This window comes from Struthio camelus, chromosome 9, assembly GCF_040807025.1.
Source record: "Struthio camelus isolate bStrCam1 chromosome 9, bStrCam1.hap1, whole genome shotgun sequence".
NCBI classification, from domain to species: domain Eukaryota; kingdom Metazoa; phylum Chordata; class Aves; order Struthioniformes; family Struthionidae; genus Struthio; species Struthio camelus.
The window spans coordinates 22,991,895-23,013,482 of NC_090950.1; the positions used below are offsets into that span (position 1 = coordinate 22,991,895).

Below are 21,588 nucleotides of genomic sequence, written 5' to 3' on the forward strand. Positions count from 1 at the left end.
GGACACAACCCAACTATTTGCGATCAGTGAAAGTAATAAAGCTAAAAATTCAGGCAGTGATTCAATGATACAGTAAATCCAGATGTAGGGTTCTTTGGACAAGGAGCTGATGCAACATGCACTAATTCGGCTGTTTCAGCTTGTCTGAAACCCTTTGACGAGTTAACTGTGTACAAACAGGTGCTAAGGCAGATCCGATATGTTCCTCCTTTCACAGCTGGAAGAAAAATCCGGGTTGTGTGTGCCAACTAATTCAACAGAAATACAGTTATGTGCCCATGGCTCATTCACATCAAAGCTGCCTGGTATCAAAGGGCACCAAACCATGGCCTGCAAGCTTCCTCCTCCAGTGAGAGAGGAGGAGCAGGCTATGTAGAAACAGGCACATCAGAACTATGCTGTTTTATTGCCACCGGTCACTCTCTGGACTGGAGACAAATGAAGATGCTGTCTACACCTCCGTCTGTCCTATGAAAGGGTGGAGGATGCCAGATGGTTAGCAAGTCACCCAGGACACATAAAGCCACGCAGGCATTAAACAGCATAAATAGCGAGGCATTCAATGACACCATCCCTGCTGGCACCACATCCTTGCTCATCAGCACTCCATTCATTTAAACACTTTAAAGAGATCAGGGAAACAGGAGATTAGAGAGATGTGCTGCTGCCTTTGATCAGCTTGAAAACAGGAGCAATGTTTGTGTTAATCCTGTAGCAGTAATATAGAAAAGGCATGATTAACTGCAGTTGCAGGAGCAGTCTAGTGCAATCTATTTTCTCAGTGAATTCCTCCATGGAAAGATGGGTCACAGGGCACACCTCCAAAATGCATCCAGGCATTTGCATCCACACTATGTCTGCGGCCTGTGCTCCAACAGATGGCTGGCCAAAGGACTTCTTCTCCTTTTATTTTTATTTTTTTGCTGAACACACAGGAGCAGAGCAAGCCCTCCTGCCAAGAGTGCTGTGAATGCACAGCATTCAGTAACTACGGAGTGACCTTGATTAGTGTCTAATGAGTAGAAACTAGTTGCTTTTCAGCACATAATGAGGTAGAGAAGTTCTCTGGCTATGGTCTGCCAGAGTCCCTGATGCTGCTCTGAGGACTGCTGTCACAGATGCTATCTGTACAGTCACTGTCAGGCACCAACTACTCCTTGGACCCTCCACACACATGGTACCTCCTGCTCCACTGCAGATTCACTCTTAGAGAAGACCATGCATTTCTCTTTATAGAACCTGTTATCCTTTAATCATTAGTATGAGTGCCAGGGCAGCTCCACCTTGTTTGTATCTTGTGACAGCAAATGTAGGTAACTTTGGTTTAGGTTCTTTCTTTTCGTTCTTATTTCCTTTAAAAATAAAGATTGTATTCTGTAACTAGAACTTGGCTGACAGCAATGGGAAGGGACTGAGCAGCCCTAGAGACACGGACCCACCAGTATCAAGGGAAAATATCCTCACTGAGCTTTCCCCTCAGAACTCTGCACCTCTGGGAAAGAAGCCAAAAGAGGCTGGATTACTGTCGCTTAGAAAGGCAATATCATCATAAAGGTGCTACTGAGAATGGAGAGGGGCTAACATGGGCATTGAATGTATCTTTTAAACCCTGGGACAAGGAAACAGGGGCAGTAATGCCATCACTTGCTGGTAATTGAAAAGGCTGAATAAAACCAGGCTGATGGAGGAGAAGGGAAAAGTGGTACCTCTTCTCCACTACATAGCAAGAAAGGGTGTTAGCGAGAGGCCTACAGTCCCTCCAACATCCTTATATGTGCCTCTAATCACAGCCACATTTCATTAGAACTGGAGAGAAAACCACCACATTCATGCCACACTGCCTATTAGCAGAGGCCACAGAGGGGCAGAAATCATGAACTGGAGGTAGCAGTGGAGAAACAGAATAAAACAAGGAATTTCCACTCTATTTAAACCCAGGGCACTTGCAAGGTCAAAACTTTCCCAAAAGAGGAACCTCTGCTTTGAAAGGGAGAAAATTCACAGCTAATAAAAATGAAAGTGGAAATCACAGCTCTGGAAGACAAATGCACAAAGGCTTTGTGCTCTGCATGGAAGGGGGAGGGGTGCTGCAAACCAGAGGACAAATTTTGTGGTCTTCAGAGGTTTTTAAGCCCAGAAAGCTACAGCCTGCAAGGGCTTTTACAAGGCACTCTTTGTTAGGCTTGAGCTCCCTCTCTTCTATTTCACAATTTACCTGGAGAGGAAAATGTTAAGGAGCTAGCGTTAGAAAAGAAGAAAAAAATGTAAAAGTATTTTTAATTCTAAAGAGAAGAAGATTTTTTATTGCTGCCTAATCAGTTAGAACTGGCCCTGGTGTTATGTCCAGGTACTAGGTTTCCTTAGGGATCCATTTTACATAATCACCTATTTTAATAATATGATGCCATAGGGTATTTGATACCATATGGACAAGTAAAAAGACAAGGGGATGAAGGTGGGGCAGAAAACAGAGCTACTAATTTTCTGTCAGCACAAATGACTGTTGCATGCAGTCATGTGCACAGGATGGGGGAGGGACAGTCCTGTGAATATTCCCAAAGTAAGTTCCTTCAATCTGCCCTTGTGAGGCAGATTCTCTCTTCTGCCCCAGGGCTCAAACCCACTATCCCTTCCTATCACAGACTCACACGAAGCTGTTCAAGCCAAGGCTTCCGTCTTCTCCACGCTCTGGTCCCAAAGCCTCTCCCATTTTAGGAGTCCTCACCCCAGAGCAAACCACTCCTAGTCCCAAGCCCAGGGTCCTGTCATTTCACCAACCCCTTCTATCATTTATACCTGGTAGCAATGTCTGTACAAGCCACATCAGAAACCTTTTGGCATCACAAAAATCCCAGATCGGTCTTTTCCCCACCCTGAAATGCCCCTGCTCTCATCCCTAATTTGCAATCCTGTAGATCCCAACTGCATGGAGGTGACATGAGGAATCACGTTTGTTCACATTAGTCACAGTGGGAGGACCTCCAGGAGCTAGCTGGGGAGAGATCAGGGCAATTTGACCTGTCCATGACCACACCTCTGAGCAGCACATGCTTTTTATCACGCCAAGCAGTAGTCATCATTACTACATCTCTTCCTGACAGATGCATCCTTTCTCTTTTCTTGCTTTTCTCCATCAGCAACTGTTGTACCCTGCCAGGGCCCTGCCATAGAGTGGTATGTGCAGTGGCAGCATACATACACTCGCCGTTTTCCAATGATCTTTCTTGGCTGCCATGATGCGCTCCTCTGGCTCCCCTAGGCTTAGACAGATCCTGTAATGATGGATTCCTAGGTCTCTTTCTGGAGATGAATCCCAGCAAATGACAACACTGATGGAGCGATGGGATGCAGCGGTGTAGGTATCTCACCCGAGATTCTTAGAGGCACCTGGAGACAAAGGAGCTACATGAAAAACAGAGCAAGGCACAGGTAGGAGTCAGCAAAAATGAAAATAACTCTAGCAGAAAAAAAGACAGTCAGTGACATGAGCAAGCTGAAACAGCAAGCAAAAAGCTAATCTTTCCAAGGTTTGGCCCTAACTGTCATCATACCACATCCTAGCATTGCAAGTAATTTCTACAATATTTGGATTTGCAACTTTACAGGTTCTGTTACAGCCTGAGCCAGCTTTGGGTGGAAAGGAGTTTCCAGATTTCACTGGAATCTGGGACTACATGGGCCTAAAGTTAGGGATAGATTGAGACCATCTAAGCTTTCACCGCTCAGCTGAGACCATCTAAGCTTTCACCGCTCAGCACACTTGAACTTTGTCATAACTATGAGGCAAAAGATGCACAGGGCAGAACTAAGCAGCTTGAAAAAATATGTGTGGGTTGCTTACAATCAAGAATGATTTAAGGCTACCAAGGCGAAAAGATGATCCCGCAAAAGGGTAAACTATATTAAACTGGGAAAACAGTGCTAACATGCTCCATAAAGAAAACGCTCTTTGCAATTACCAACAGGCAGGATATGGATAAGCAGTTTTCAAGAGGAAAGCCGCTCTATCTCATTAAACAGCTGCTTCGCTCCTACTTTTTTCCCTGCTCAACTCTTCACCTTTAATCTTCAATACCCAGCTATGCTGCACACACCAAGAATGCAAAGCCGACAAGCACAGGAGGGCCTCCCTTCACAGCTTAGGATAAAAGCAAGACATTGAAGGGATGGACTGTCTGTGATTTTTCACCGCAAAACTGGTAGATACCTTATGCCCATTGCAGATACTGGTAGATACCTTATGCCCATTGCAGATAGGCTAAAGATTTGGAGACCTGGAGATCTGTAGGAATATCAAGTAGAAAAATAACAGCTGAACTTCCACATAGGAAAGAAGGAAGTGCCACGGTGTTCGCACCAACAGGCCGTGCAATAGCGCAGGGCTCGTTGCTGCTGTGGGGCAGGGGTTGGGGGCAGTCCAGCGATGCAGCCGCTCCCCCTCTCAGAGGACAGAGCATACCCAGTGCTGGCTGATGATAACGGGGAGATACAAATCAATTAGCCCCTTCTCCCCCCAGCTATGTCAGGAAAAGGTATTTGTAGGGAGGTATAAAGTCTGCAGTAAAACATCACCAAGGAAAGTTTCCACCTAATCTCAGTGACTGCCTTAAGGCCTGGAGAAAGAGGAGGATTTCAGCTTTTCCTGAGGATGGTAGGTAACATCAGAGTGCTGTTAAGCCACTGCAGCAGGTTTGTGGTTGTGAGAGGAGCACAGACTCCTAGGTCCACTCTGTTCCTTGCTGTCTGAAAAAGGCCTGACTACAGAAAAGACAGCTTGGTCGGGGGCTTCCTCATCCTCATCTCCCTGCTGTGATCACCAGGAGCTCCTGCTCCAGCCCTCTGATGTGCTGGCAGCCTCTACAATTTAGAGTAGCTGTGATTTATGGCTTTGAGAGAGCCCATGCTTAGGGAGTACAAAGGTAAGGCCGGCCTGCTCAGCATAGCTGTGTCCTACCTGGCCCTTTGTATTGATCAAATGCTATCTGGTAAGGATCAGCTAAGGGACGGACGGGTAGTGGGGGGGGTTAATTACCCCTCACACCCAGCACATGCAGCCAAAAATGTGATGACACTCTCTGTACAATGGGGGGGAGGGGAATGGGGAGGAATCTCCCTCAAATACCTCCCTCCCTCCTCCTTCAGTGGAGAAAGAAACGGAAACAAGAAAGAAGAAATTTTCTTAATGTTTCATCTTTCTTTAATCACATACAAAGTCGTTCTCTTCACTTAGTCTCTAGAGCAGTGTTACTTGCACTGCAACAAGAGAAATGAAGGGAAGTTTATAGTTGCCTAAATCTAGAGAGAGAAGTGTTTGTGGCATGCATCACGGTGCAAATCCCACTGTAAACTCATGGACGGATCTCCAGCAAGTAATAGAGAGCCCAATCCAAATACACTAAGCCAATGAAAATCTTAAGCAACTGTTAATCAGATTCCTTAATTGGTCTTTCCCTTCATTTCAACACTTGTCATGTGAAGAAACCAACAACAGTTCCCAAATGAGCTTTTTAAGTAACATTCAGGACATAATCAGGTCTCTTTGAATAGGGACAGTTCCATATTCCGTCATAAATGTTTAATACTATTGCCTGCCAAATTTAGCAAATGGCTTTAGAAGGGGCCTGTATTTATCAAATTACCACCTTCAAGATAAATGCCTATAGGGACTGCATTATGCTCAGTCTGCTTAGACCTTCTTCTGCTAATGAGGGCATGCCCTATCCTTTCCAAAACACCACTTCTAAAACAACAGTCCAATTTTTACATTACAGCCATAGCTCCCTCGCACTGATTGAGTATCTGTCATTTAGATTCCTGCTATCAACTCCAAATTCTCTTTCATCTAGGGTCTGTGTTATGTGATGGCAGCCTAAAGCAGTGACCTATGACTTGCTACATTTCTTATCTCATGACATGTGGAATAACTTACAAATGCAGGTAATTAGTTAAAGATGTTTCATGACAAATTAGACTAATGGAATTGTAATGGTTAAATTAACATCTCGGGGTCAGTTTTAAGGTCCCTTGTTAGGGGCGATAGTTCAAAATGCAAGCTGTGGGACTCTGGGAAGTATCTTGTTTTTTTTATTAAAGTGCTTCTTTTGCATGTGAAAAGTCAAGGACATATCTGCTGAGATAGGGCCTGATCCAAGGGAAACAATCTGGTTGGCAGTTTCTGGATAAGGCAGTCTTCCCAGTCCTGCCCCCAAACTTCATCCTGTAGGCAAGATACACAGTGGAGCAGAGCAACAAGAAAGAAGGTTCAAAGTACACAGCTTTGCACTGCTATCAACACTGATCTCTCAATCTGTCCTTACATGTTTCAACTGAAAATCTCATCCGACATCTTTTTTCAGGGAGGAAGTTAATTCCTCAAAATCAAACCATCCAACATAAATTAAACAGATAATTCATGTCTGTTAGGTGAGAAAGGACCTAGGTCCTTTCTCCAGGAGGAGCCTGAGGGGCTCTTCCTGTAGGGTCCTCTAACAATAGAGCTGCTTGTTAACTCTCACACAGCGCGAGGAACAACCAGGAAAGGAAGAGACAACAAAATGGAAAATATCATTTTACAATTTTGTCAATCCCTGGTATGCCCTTGTCTTAAGCACTGCTTGCAATTCTGGTCACGCCATCTCAGAAAGATGTAGTAGAGTTAGGACAGGCAGCAAGAACAACAAAGAGGGTGATCGGAGGAACCAAACAGCGTCTGTAAGTGAAGAGACCTCACAGACAAGGACTCATTCACTGATAAAAGAGACTACTGAACTTGGATGTAATTGAGGTGTTCAACATGGATGAGATGGAGAAAATAAATAGGGAATAATTACTCTTTGCCCTTTATAACATCAGATGAAATTATCAGATAGCATATCTAAAAAAGAAAAGCACTTTTCACACAATGAGTAGTTGAATATGGAGATCACTGATGTAGAGGAATAAATGGTTTGAAACAGTTTAGATAAATTTGTGGGGATCCACCAACAGCTATTAAATACAGCAGTTCAGACGCTGCCTGCAACTCAGGAAGTGCCTCCATGCAAAATGCCAGAAGCTGGGAGGGCATATTAGAAAAAGGACTTCTGCCTTTGTGCCTCTTATGGTCTTTTGATATCTTTCCACTACTTGCACTCCCAAAGACAGGACACCAGGTTAGATAGCAGCTTTGCTCTGACTCAGCAGAGCCAGTTTTATCACCTGATCTCGGGTCTCTCCTTATTACAAAGGAGACAACTAATTAGTCAGAGATAAGGTTAAGTCCACTTCCCTTCAAAGGCAGCCCTGACCTCTGATGGCCACCTAAAGGAATAGCTTGCATTTCAGAGACATGGAGCATCCCCAGTTTCCAGGGGTGATGAGGGACATGGGCATATACATGTACACACATGTACATACACGTGACTGGGAATGAGACGATGTCCCTAATCACACCTCCTCCATTTTTAACTCCAAGCACATAACCTTGGAGCTTTCCTTTTCCAAAATAAAAACAGAGCAGAGTATACATTTAGACAGACAATCCCTGCTGAAGGAAGCCACACTGCTCCCTGCCTAAGCAGAGAACAAGACAGCACACGACATGGGACAGCTGTTAGCTACATTGCTTAATTCAGTCTTTGGATATTATGCCCAAAAGCATAGTGCGAGGGCCTCTACAGAACAGAGAGAGTAACATGGGTTTCTGTGTTCAAATACCATTCCAGAATCAGTTCAGGCTCGTCTGGCCAGGACAGCACCCTCCACCGACGTTTGCATTTTGAAACTGGGATCAGGCTATTTGGTTCACCTTAAAAAAAAAAAAAAAAAGCAATCCATGCTAAAAGAATGGATTTGGTATTAATCACCGTGTACTGTGATTTGGTATTAATCACCAGTTCAAGCAATGAGCCATAGCATTAAGCAAAAATTTCTCACATCTAAACTAATAGAAAAAGATTACTTGGAGCAGTGGATCACCTTGTGCCATACATACATCGTGTATGTTGACTGCAGCTACTCTGAACTGGTACTTCTGCTTGATTTTCTGCCTCTTAGCCAAATGCTGCCCTCCACAGTCCCCACAGGGATAATTGGCTGTATGAGATACAGGAGACAGCTATGTCTCACAGTCCAGCCACAGCGTGCCCTCGTCCAGACTTGTGACACTATACCTTCCCGGGACCTCGGACCTGGCTGAGTCTTGATTCAACCCTATAGCAGGCCTCTCTTACAGTCTTGTCTCCCTCCTTAGGCATCTATATGCCCAGGAAAAAAGCTCCCCTTTGAGTACTTCATGGGACAGCATAGTGTGCACCTCTCCCTGCATTTCATGAGTTCTTGTAGCTGAGGGGAAAAGAGAGGTCATGGTTGCCATGCGCAGTGCATTACCAGCCCCTTCTCTGAGGTACCAATGATACAAATCTACTGCAGTTCCACTTGGGAGCCATGGCGTTGGAGTTCATGCTATGGCAGCTCACACATTCAGCTCTGGAGCTCCCAGAATATCAGCAAAGATGGTGCTGTCATAGCACCTCTTCTCTCCCACCTCCTGGAGGCCATGGCTAGGAGGGAACAAGGCACCCAGTCAATACCCAGCAGGAACATTAGGGACTGCGGAGGTTCCTTCCATTTTCTCCCAGTACACGCACACACAGAGGAACAAGCCAGTCCTTTGTGCTTAAAAAGAACATGTACATCCCCAGACGAACATCAAAGGAAAATGATTATTGTTTACTACAGCTATGACACTCTTTTCGTGACAAAAGCATCAAGAGTGGAGAATTAAGGTATTTAATATGGATGTAAAACGGTGATTGCAAGATGACAGGAGGAATAAGCTGTGACAAACGAACATCCACTCAGTGCTTTGACTTTCTGTGTTTTTCATCCTCCTAATTCCTGGCACTTGCCAATCATGCCTTTTGCGTATACATATCGATGACAGATGCAAATGCCACAATTTGCTTCCGCAGACGAAACCAGGATTTACAAGCCTGCTAATAGAACACACAGACTTTGTCACATTGTGTACCCTTGTAAATATACACATACAGTATCTTTTTATACCATTTCATGTACATGAAATAGTAATAAGTAGTAAACATAAGAATATAAAATGAGAACCTCCTGTTTTTACTACACTACAGTTTTTTTCTTTATGTGAGAGCTTTTAGCACTAATAGCTAGAGGAGTATACACAGAAGCCACTTTGGGTTTTGAGAGGACTAATTTAGTTCTGCTGGTTTCTATTACAGAGATAAGAGTATTTGGACCTTGAACATAAGAGAGAAATAACTGAATAATGATTTATCTTTTTCATAAGAGAGAGCAAATACTTTCCATTAGTGGAACAGCAAGAGCTATTAACTCTGTAGCACGTTCATGTGTTAGTTTGAAATGTTTGTAGGTAAGAAAGATATTTTAGTCTCAAGTGTCTTCATTAGACACTGACATACTTACACTGTATTTTTCAACGTGTTTGTAAAGTTAATGCCTGACAATTTTTCGCCTTGCTATTATATAGAAGTGATGTAAGTATGATGTTATCAAATAAATGAAGTATTATGTAATACACATAACCAATAGGTGTAATATAAAAATTCATATGAAGGGTAGATAGTATACCTACTCTAATCTAATATTTTTCCTTAACCTCGCTTCGAGAGAGCCAGAAAGCAAGGCTACTCCCATAAGAACCACAAAGAGTTTGCTTTTGTTAGAATATTTACTTAATACTAGTAACAAACTAGTAATAAACTCTTAGTCTTGTTTGCTTCCACTACCCAAGGATGCAAACATTTCCTAACATAACTTTTGTTACTTCCATGTAATAGTTTAGAAGGACAAACCTAACTAGAATCACAGAATCACAGAAGCGTTGGTTGGAAGGGACCTCTGGAGGGCCTCAGTCCAACCTCCCATTCAAAGCTGGACTTGGCCTGACTGACTCTTAAAAAGGTCCAAAGATGGAGACTTCACAACCTTTGTGTGACCTGCTCCAGTGCTACACCACCCTCCTAATGAGGAAATCAAGCAAGATAAGGTTTATTGAGAATTGTGGGATCTTTTAAAAGACTAATTAGGGTCTCATCAAAGAGACTCTCCCCTCAAAAATCTTGTCTCACTGTTAGCTCTCACAGATACAGTAAAACCTATTTAAGAAAGAGTATTAAACTCTATTCTATCTCTATTTTACTTCCAAACACCCAATAACATGGAATATTTCAGTCTCTCACCAACGAAGATATCCTCACAATCATCTTCTGATGGTAGGGAAATGCTCTTACTTTTATCTGATGTAGAGGAATGCTGAGGTGAATGGCAACTGTGTACTCAGTCACACAGGACATCCAAAACAAAGCCAGGAAATGAATCCAGATTTCCTATCCACTACTTCACTGCGTTAGCCACAAGATCATTTTGTCATCATTCGGCCATCCTTTCTCAGAAACTACTGCAAAGATAAGTTATGAAAGGCTGAAACAATCCTCTCGTGACAGCATCAGTAATGACAGCAGTCAGTTTAATAAAATAGAGGTACGGAGATAATAGTATTTGCCAGAACTGGAAAATGGAGAGAGTAGACTGCTTCTACTTTACTGCCTAAGAAAGGGGTGCACTTGATGATAATCACTATGAGTATAGAGCTCACCAGTATCTCACTCAGTCTGCCCCTTCTTGGCTTCATCTTCACTAGGGTGAATCCTGCAGTTTACCTTTTCTGGAGCATTTCAAACACAGGCTCCACTTACAAACTGAATTTAGATTTGCGTAACACTCAGAGGATCCCAGTGGATCCCTCAGGAAGGGTTAGTTCTTTAAGGCAACCCCTAAAAATGACAAGCAGGTGATCAGAATGTAAATGCAGCAGTAGGGGTGGCAAAAGACGGTTCCGTGTGACTATCTACACTCTTAAAATTAATCAGTTGGAACATCCTTTAGGGTCTTCCCCGAAGAGCAAAAGAATAGCCAGGTTTCCACACTTATTTCCTATCACTGCTATGCCACAGTAATGTAACAGTAGGAGCTGGCTTCATAGAACTAGGATTTACTCCTGAAAATGGGACCACTCAAGCCCCTGCAGGGGGGCTCTCCAGTACCTGCAAACCCTCTCGGCATTCATTTTGAGAACGATAGCTGAAAGATGCTGGATCCCATTACCGTCTCTAAACACACAGTCAGGGGACTGTGTGTTAGCCGAGATCACACAGTGCCCCTTTTACTGCAGCAATGTAAACATTTACCAAGAGAAGACAGGGAAATATGATCTGACACAAGAAGATTAAGCTGTATGGGTTTTTTCACAGGAAGCCAAGTTCTTTAGCTGTCAGATAGAAGCCACAGAGTGACGCCTATTGTTTCTTCAAGAGTAATTACTTCTGATTGCTTCCGAGTACACTAATTCGTCTTGATACAGAATGACAGCACAGTCCAAAGTGGTGGATAACTGCGTTACTTCACCTGTGTACAGGTTTTTGGGGGGCTTGCAAGTACATCCTCACTGGTTTGAGCAGCACGTCTCTGTGCTAGGACATTGTACATCCACTCCAGAGCTCTGCGTAAAGGCAGCGGCAAAACCCGCTGTGCGGCCTGGCGAGGGGCAGGCCCCGGGCTCGGCGCTCCGACAGCAACTCAGGAACACAGGCTGGTCAGGCACTGGGCTGGCTCAGTGGGTTGCAGCACCACCACAGAAAGATTTGGGCAAAGGAGACCCGCAACAGCCCATTTCTCAAAAGGGACAATAATAATAATAATAATAATAACAGTCTGATAATAAAATGGATGGATGCAGAATGAAACTGAATGGATGGATGCAGAATGAAAGGACTGCAATTGCCAGTTTTCTGCTCTACTCTTATTCTCTTACATTCTTATAAATGTGATATATATACTACTAATATCTGAGTCCCATCGTGCACCTACAAGAAGTCTTTCAGGCATTTGATCCAAAGAAAGTGGTAGCACAAAGTTAAACACTGGTCTCCCCTTTATTTGCAGTAGTTCAAGGGAGGCAAAAATGGACAGATAGGAAAAATTTGCCACTTCACAAAATTATTAGGAATGTCAGAATATACCCTGGACCCCAATCTATATCCTATTTCTCAGGGAAGATTTTGCTACTGCAGAATTTTACATGCTTGTGGCAGGGCAAGAGGAAGGTCTGGTCTAATCTAAGAATGCAACTTTGTCAATACTTCGTATCTGTGTTGCTGTCAAATACTAAAAACTCAGAACCTGAGAGCTGAACAAAACTTTCAGTTTGGGTCACTCAGAGTGTTTTGTTGTCATTATTTTTAAACATTCAGTTTCTATTTTCATGTTTTTCACTCAAATTTTCTGATCTCCATTTCCTAAAACTTCAAAGTATACAGTTGTCTCAACTGAAATAAAATTAGGAAGATTTCTGTTTCAAAAACGTCAAAATATCCTGTCACGCACATTCTGAAAGAGCAGCTCCATGCTTTAGTTGCACTGCGAGAGCGGAGAAAAAGGATCCTGTTTTATGAATGGTTTCCGTTTTGACAAATTAGGACTCCTCTAAGGGGAAAAAAGGAAAAAAGAAAACACTCATCAAAGCATCCCAGACTGCTCCTAGACAAAAGTTCACCCAGGATATCATCTAATGATACTGTCTATTCGCTGAAAAGAACAGTTTTATAGTGTTCAGTTAGAAGTTGACTAGGACTTGTAAGATAAAATCAGAGAGCTGTAGTGAGGGGTCACACAGCTGCCCATCACATTCCCAAAATTCAGCTGTCTTCTAGAAATTCAGAAGGCAGAGAACAAGCAGGGCACCAACTGGTCTTCCACCCTCCCAGCAGCCCCCGACCCACTTCACAAGCCTTCATGCCAGGACCCTCCTACTATTTACTCTTTATTACACATTTCTAATACCTCAGATTTTGAAATCTCTCCTCTGCACAGTGAAGGCGTTTCAATACTTACTGTAGATTCATTGCAACGTAACAACCCTCACCCCACATTACCTCTTACATGGGGTTTTGTGCACTTCCCATGGCTCTGTGCCTCACCACAGACATTGCAAAGAGAGACAAAAACTCAACAGGAAATGCAAGGGCCCAGCATCATGTAAATCGCTAACATCATCACAGTATACACCAAAGCATCTGTGAGCTAAACAGTGCACTGGATGTCACTATGCCTGTGAGGCAGTCAAATCAAGACCTTTCACTAGTGATAAGTTCACTCCAGTAAATAATTTCTCACATAAACAAGGCCTGCAAAGGATTTACACAGCTGATTGACAGGAGAAAGCAAATGCCACAGAGATCAAGGAGTACTCACAGCCACACAGTCATCTCTCAAACATCCAGAGCTCCTACTCACTTCAGTGCAGGCTGGAGCTCCTGCTCTGAAGTCAAAGCGAGCCTGGGCACCAGCCATAACCGGAACAGGATCAGGCCTGATCTTTCTGCACACAGCCAGTCCTCTGTCATCCATCAGCATGTCACAGTCGGGCACCCTGGTCAGTGCAGGTGCCAACAAATTAAAATGCTGGCTTCCTGCCCTCTCTAAGTGCCCCAAGTGCAGGGAAGCAGAGAAAAGAGCCCTAAACTTGTGCAAAGAGATCTTCCAGAACATAATCTCCACACGAATGGATATGCCGAGTGTCATCAAATCAAATTCTAACTACAGTCAATACATGCACCTGTCCAGTGTTTAGCATCCATTGTACGGCATGCCAAAGCCACCTAGTATTTCAGGGTGACTTCTACTATTTACTTGGAAAATTTTGTTGGCATAGCAAAGAAGGTAGACTGATAGAAGCCACTTGAAAGCATAAAAAGGAATCTGGTATATAGCTTTAAGTAAGAATCTCATTTCATCTACTACCAGAATATGAGATTTAATTTTCCACTGGACATTAATTTCAACAGTTTGTTGAATTTAAAAACAATAAAAATAAATTGCTAAATGTGACCAATCCTTTGAATAATCTATTGAAAATAAAACTAGAGAAAAAGTATTAAAAATATATGTGTATTTCTTCAGGAAAACAATATTTCCAGATTTGAATTATGCATTGTGAAATGAAAGAACATAATAAATGTCTCTCCTCTTTTGTGTGGGCTTCATGATAAGCAGAGCTGATAAATAGGCCAAGATAAAAGAACAAATGGAAGCTATGATTTGGAAGTCTTGTTCTGTGTTATAGAAGGAATAAAGTAATAAATCAGCATTAACATAAACATATCTATTCCTCTTCTCCAAAGGAGTTAATTGTTTCATGTTATCAATAAAAATGTAACACTACTGATGGCATTTTCCTTTTTTAAATCAACCCTAAGGTTTTTCTATCGATTTCACCTGAGTTCCCAGAGAATGGTTTAGACCCATTACGTCCATTTTAATATATATCTCTGGAAAGCACATTTCAATAAGATCTGTGACACTAGTTGCCATTATTAAGTGTTTCCAAATACAGTCATACTGTAAAGGTTATTTACTGGCTTCTTACACTGCAGTTTATCACAACCTTCATTACTCCCTATAGGAGTTGTTCTAAATCACCCAGCTGACAGCTCAAGTGATCCAGTTCCTACCAGTTGACTACTGGTGCTTCTGAAATAATCAAGGACCAAACCGCTTTCTATAAAGCTTCTATTTAATCAGGGCTGACACGCACCTGAGATTGCACTTTGGAAGGTGCCAGGAGTGCCTCTAGGGCTCTGTGGCTTATCACAAAGAAGATAGACCATTATTTTGTTAGCAGGTCACAGCAATGAACCTCACCATTCACATACAAAATCCTGGATTAATAAAGGGACCTACTTTACCTACCAAATCAGCTTGCAACTTCATAATTTGGACCCAAGTGTCCATGGAGGTGGGGAGTGGTGTTACTTGCTTCCACTACAAGTGAGCAACAATAGCGAAAAACACTCTGGAGGGCTAGGCAGGAGGCATTCAGGACCAGATACTACGTCTCAGCCCTCGTCTGCGTGACACGCCTGTTGGTATGAGCGTATCAGTCAGAGGCTAGATCTTTCTCTTCTTCTGACAAAAGCAATGTCAGCAGTAACTCCAGTTTTCTCCCAGATGTAGTTTTTCCAGTATGTGGGGAACTAGTTTGAAGTGTACTGGCAAAAGTTTACTATTATTCTGCCAATATAAGCCATGTCTCTGCTAGGGAGCTCTGCCCCTAATGCTCGGCCAGTTAACAAGCCCTGTAGTTAGACTGACATATTTACAAAAAACCTCCTTTGATTTCAGTGGCGCTAGCATGGATTTACACTGATAAAAGCGTGAAATAGATACTGGCCCTCTGTTCATTCTTTGGCACTTGAACAGTATTCTGAACAACCACAAGAGTCAGTGCTATAATAGTAACCCATAAAAAGAGACAGAAAATATAAACACATCTGTCCCTATGTCCTATAAAAACTAACAACATTGCCCTGAAGAAATCATTTCTAAAAGTTTCAGGCAAAATTATTTTGTTTAAATAATTTTTCATTAAAAAGTGAAGTTTTCCCACCAACAGACAAAACTTTAAGCAACACGATTTTGTCAAGAATCCAGTTTTCCACGGAGAAGCACAATTGACTGTCCCTTAATAACAATAATGATGGTTGCCGCTGCCAGTCTTCTATAGCTGAAGCAATGAAGCAAGAGAATAGCGAGTTCTGTAACAGAACAAAACAAACAGGCAACATTGCCCCAGACACCATGCTAATATCAGTTTTGATCTTGCTACAGCAGTGTTTCCTGCTAGAGAGCTACAGCTGACATGGTGCACTGCAGGCTGCTTTTCAACACCTTCACACTTGCTGCTCTCACTCAGAAAACTGTTGAGAGGGAACCCACCACATGCTGCAGCAGGATGAATTTTAATTCCAGTTTTATGACTTTGCATCAGAAAACAGGGAAGGACCAATGGAAGGAGGCTTATCTGTTTCAGGAGGTACTGCAGGATCATGATTCGCACCTACAACACAGGGAGCTTTACTGACTAGAGGCTGCAAATATGAGAGCTGCAGTGATTTGAGAATCTGTGTGTGTGTGATCTAGACATTCATGCAGATGTTGATAAGTTGTCACTGTGCAAATTGCTATATCATGGAATGCATCACATGTATGAACGACTGCCCTTAGTAACAGAACCTCTGGCATGCACCTACCAGATTAGGAACCCTATAAAGTAATTGTCTTTGATGACTGTGGTTTGACTGATAGTGGACGTTGGAAGAAGGTAAGAAGGAGCAGGAAAAGTCACTTCTTCCAGCTCTTGTACAGAGGACTGGTGTTTGCAGCAGAGAAAATTATCAAAACCAAACCCATAAATCAAGATATATCAGTCTTTGGGAGATAGAACCGAACTTGCAGCAACACACGAGAGACTTCTGGCAGAAGACGGGGAAAAAGAAGGGATGCCTTTCCAGCAGGCACAGTCTGGTTTAGCTGAGGTACCTGCCAAAGAAGACTTCAGGGCTCAAAAGTCGTATGATGAACTGCAAAGAAAAGTGATCAACTCAGAGTAATGTCCAAGATGGCTAAGAAACAGAGGCAGGAAAATGTAGGAAAATTCTGTGTTTGTTGTAGTAGTTTTTTTTTTTTTTTGTAGATTTGTATACTTTTTGTGCTACTAAGTAAAAAGCAACAGTGTTTTAAAATCCTATACAAAGTTTGGGCATTTTATGCAATTAGATATTCTTGAATGCATAAACTGAAAAGTTCTGAGTATCCACATATCTAAGCCTCAGAAAAGTTGTGCTCAAGATCTGCATTACACTCAGAGAGTGTGAATAGAGACCTTGTACCAGGGCTGAGCCTCAGCTCTGTTTAGAATTGAGGCTGAACAGCCATAGTGGCTAAAAAGTCAAGCTTCTCCTACACCTCCTGGGCGCTGTGGGGGTGTGATACAAGTCTGAATGTTTTAACTGCATGAACGTCAAGCAGACTTGACATATAACAAACCCTTCCAAATTACGCACCAGAAAGATTGCACAAGGATTCAGCAAGTACCATGCAGCTGTGAATGAAGATGGATGCTGCTGGTGTGGAGGCTTAATTCATCATACGGACAAAAATGACACAGACCACAAGGCCTGGTAGCCATTGGGTTTTCCTCTGTGATTTTAAGACAGTAGTGAGAAGTCTTTAAAAACTGTCAGATCATTTTCAGGCTTTACCCAGTTTCTCTGACATAAATGCTTCCTTCGTCACTTCTTATAAAATTTAGATTCACACAGCCTTGTACCTTGTTCTGCCTGTTGGTAACAACAATAAGTTGAGGACCCCGCCTCTTCTGAGCAGCCTGGAGTCCAATCCAGCTCTCGCTGAAAACAGCGGGTACTTCTTCAGTGACACCACAAGGAGCTGGGATGAGGTGAAGAGGAGACTGGAGACAGCTCACTCGATGGAGCTGCTCTTGAAAAACGCCTTCTAATCAAGGGAGGGACAGAACCTATTATCTCAGTTTCACAGAGGGAAACTATGGTGTAATTTGGGAAGAGTTTTCCAGTGCAGTGTCTCAAGGTAGGTGTGTGCAGCAAATAGCTTCTCTACAGTAAATCTACATACAACTAAAGACCTAAGCACTCAGGGGCAGATATTCAGATGTGGCAAGCAGCCCTAATTCCCCCAGACACGAGTAGAGTTTTATGGAGGGAACTGAGGAAGGACTCCTTCCACAAGAGAACTTGCCGAGAATAAATCGACAGCAAGCGTTGCAATTACTGCCCCGCGCAGCGCGGTGCCTTGCTTGATGCTGACTCCACAGCAGAGAAATTCTATTGATGGTACTTCTCACAGTGGCACTGGAAAAAAACAAACAAAACCAACTCCACAGCAGTTTTGGCACAAGGAAAGATCCAGCCAACTGCCAGTCTGCACTTCAATACAAAATCCTGACCGGGAGGAAAATGACTCATACAAAGTCTGGAGCAAGACATGGTATAATGCTTTCGTATGGCCCCAGACACAATTATAATTCCTCCCCTCAGCTCTTCCCGCTGACATCAGCTTTCACATTGGTTTGGCCTAATAATTAGAAAGTTCTTAGAACTTAACCAGAATATCATTGTTCCCAAGGAAAACACCCCACTGCTCTTGTGATGGGAAATAGCTTTTTTCCTCTTTCCTTTTGAAAATTTTATTGCTGATCTGGCTAGGCCAGGCTCCAAGTCTAAGCTAGGTTTCAGTGAGCTTTTACTGTGCTGGCTTCACATCGGCATCTCCCACTGCTTCTGAAATCGGCTTGGGAAAATGAGCCTTTATAGGGAGCTGGGAGAAATGTGTCAGAAAAACAGACAAGCAAGCTGGACTATAACCCGGAACAGGGTAGCAGGGGGGCAAGGCTTCTCACATCGTCCTCCCTGTGCCAGGTCCTGTTCCTTGGCTACATCCTGCTGGGGAAGGAGGAATCCTGGTGCCACAGCAAACCCCTGTGGAAGTGACAGTGGGCCATGGAGAGAGCCATGGAGAGAGGAAAAAAGAGCAGTTAATTAATGTCACTTGAGATAGTGTAAGTTGCTCTTGGAGCCCACTGCGTAGCAAGCAGAGGAGCGATCAGACGTAGCAGCAGCTACCAGATGTCTGGCAATACTGCTCTGAAGGAGCCCTGGCATTGAGGAGAGGAGGGAGGGAGAGAGGACCTTCAAATGCCAGAGCGGATGGTCCCCATTTGCAGGAGGTTGCCAGAAGATAGTCTTGCAATCCCAACCATGTCTGGGGGGAAATTGGGCCAGACTCCTCTGGGAACTTCCATCTTCTACCCCCTCCCCACCATCACCACATCTCCTCTTGCAGATTTCAGTCACGAGAGGGCCCAGGACACTGTGACAGCTCAGCCAGGCACCACCAGGTAAGATGCCATTTGGATACTGAGAAGGTAAGGGCGGGCCCTGTAACAACATCCTGTGCAGGGAATCCCGAGCAGCTCCATTCAAAGCTGCTGTGGTCAAACTGTGTCTCAGGTGAGGACAGGGTTGAGTACTGTGCCTTCACAGGCAGAAATTCAGTGTCAGAAGCTTGTGTGAGCTTCAAGCAGGCAGCTTATGACAGTACCTGTCAGTTAGCTGTCCCATTTACTTTTGCATGATGTTACAGGGATTTGGAGACTGGAGCTCCCAGCTTTAAGATGGTAATAACCTTTCTGCAGCTTAAAATAAAAAAAACTGTAAACCCAGTAAAGGATACAGTTAAGCAGTAAACCAGCTTAAACTACAGTATGTTTAATTTGCTTTTCTCACCATCCATCACAGCATCTTGGGAGAGCTGAAAGCATCTTAAAATAATTTGATGAGTGAGAATTTGCTGGGAGGACACTTGCTTGAAAATAGATTTTTAACTCCAGGGCTAGAGCAGTATTACTAAACCACTCACTTCAAATGCTGACCCTCAGCCTTCACCATGGAATAGTTGTTAATTTTCATTGTAAGGGCTCAATTCTAGATTTTTCTAGCCAGGTAAGCAGCACTCTTCTATCCCAACTCTTCCACTGAAAGAGTTAGATCATATTACAGATTATTTATATCTGCATAGATGCAAGACTGCTCCACAAGGCCAGGGTGCTGTAAGGAGGCACATCAGTCAAGCTGGGGAGCTGCCCAACTGTGTTTTACTCCAACACAGGCATACCTGACTGTACAAAGCATATGATGGCCCTAACAGGGTGGAGGAGGAGTTTATTTCTAGCGTTGAAAACTACATTATCTTAGCAGACTCCTTCCGGTGTGGTTAAAATATTCTGTTTCCTTCAACAGTGAAATCACCCTGACCGTTCATTCCTATCTCTGCACTGCAGTTTGCTGCCAATAGAGATGACCACCTGAGGGACCCTGCTCTGTCACTGGAGTGACCCAGGGATGGGAACTCTTCAAGCTAGCATTGCTGACAAACATTTCAAATTGCAGAGCTATGGCCTCAGACTCACGTGACATTAACACAGCATCGTTTTATGTGCCCGCCCTCAGCAGCAAAAAAGGTGTTCTTAACTTACGTTAACAGTTGGAAGGGGACATGTCCTTTCTGCCGTTCTCACCGACATGTAGGGTGTTCTACCAACAATTTCTCATGACTACACTAGAGTTTTAGCAACTTAGCTAGCATGTTACAACCACTTTTTTTCATATAGTACATATATGGCCCTGAGAACAGGAAAGTTGTGCTTAGAATTTTTTTGCAGTACTGGAAACTAATGTATTTTAATATTAGGCATGCTTGACATCATGTTAGAGACCAGGAGTTCTAAAATGGCATAGTGCTTAGCAGAGACAGGAGCAAAAATCCTTAAGTAGCAGCATTGTTATAAATACAGCGCAACTAACATCACCTTATGGCCAAAAATAAAGTCAGTGTGTGTCATTCCAGCTAAGGAGCCAGGACTGCTGTTGGTTACTCCACTGCTTCTTGTGCTGGTCTCCCTGAGAAGATGATTGTAGTTTTATTTGAATACACTTGAAGAACCCACTCACGCTAACCTGACCCATCTACACAAAGTCAAAAGGAGTTTCAAAGGACACACAGAAAGTAGATTTTAGCTCTCCACGTGGACAGCTGAATTGTTTGATGCATTTTCCCTTGGAACTGTGTGCTTGTTCTGATGACGGCTGAGAAGGTGTATTTCTTGCATGGCCACTTAACATAGCAATACTTCTGATAGTGAATCATCAGAATAAACAACATTCTTTAAAGCGAAGTATGGTTTCCCATTGTGAACACAAATTTGGCTTTTCGTTTACTCAAGACGTTAGAAAGAAAAAAGGAAAAAAAGCTTGATTCTTATGAAGTGCAGAAGTCGCACCAGTGGCTTGTAACTCAGCAAGAAGAGGATCAAATCACTTTACAATTAACTCTCACAGTCCTCCTGCTGTGAAGATGATTGTGCCTCAATGCAGAAACTGAGGCATAGACAGCTGATGTGCTCAAGACTACAGAGTGGGCCAGCAGCTAAATTAGGAATAGAATGCAGGAGTCCCAGCCCACAATCACTGCTGCCAGTGAGGCTGAGGAGCTAACTCAGGGGTGGTGCGTAGATGTGTTCTCTGCAAATAGGTGAGTGGTTAGTGTCTCCAGCTACCTGTCACTGCCCCTTCAGCAGATCTGCAGGGAGGCAGGACACAAAGCTCCTTAAGAGCTGCTCATTTAAGCATCCCCAATCCCTTATCAATCAAAACAAGCCAAGTTTATTTAAGATAGCTTAAGTAATAGCTCTTTGCTAACCCAGAGGATTTTGGCAGAAGAATCTTAAGGGTCCTCTTGTGAACATCTCTGCAAACAATCTGAGGATGTGATAACATCTGGCAGGGAGCCAGCAACAAACAACTGAAGGGGGGGCAAGGAGGGGAGAAAAAGCTGGGAGATGATAGCTCCTTTTTCATTAGCACAATTGGATCCAGAGACAGATATCGGATCTCAGCTTATCACAATACTCGACCTCAATCGCCCAGGCAAGAAAGGTTCCACAGAGGAAACAAAGCTTTTTTGAGCACTTACCTGAGAACGTCTCCTGTGGCCCTCATATCAGGTCAAAATCTTAGCACACTAAAAAGCGAAATCACACTCAAGTAAGTGAATATTTTTTTGGAGGGGGGAAAATATCCAGAGATGATGTCTCTCTGAGTTTCACTGCAAGGAAAACTCGGA

At 43.3% G+C, this 21,588-nt stretch overlaps 1 protein-coding gene across 1 annotated transcript in view; it reads right to left on the reverse strand.

Moving 5' to 3' along the window:
* Window positions 1-21,588, reverse strand: part of SENP5 (SUMO specific peptidase 5) — a 74,903-nt gene that overhangs the window by 44,310 nt on the left and 9,005 nt on the right. Inside the window, exon 2 of the mRNA XM_068953922.1 lies at window positions 3,200-3,387. The gene's annotated coding sequence lies outside the window, so the exon portion shown is untranslated. The remainder of the gene's footprint in view (window positions 1-3,199; window positions 3,388-21,588) is intronic.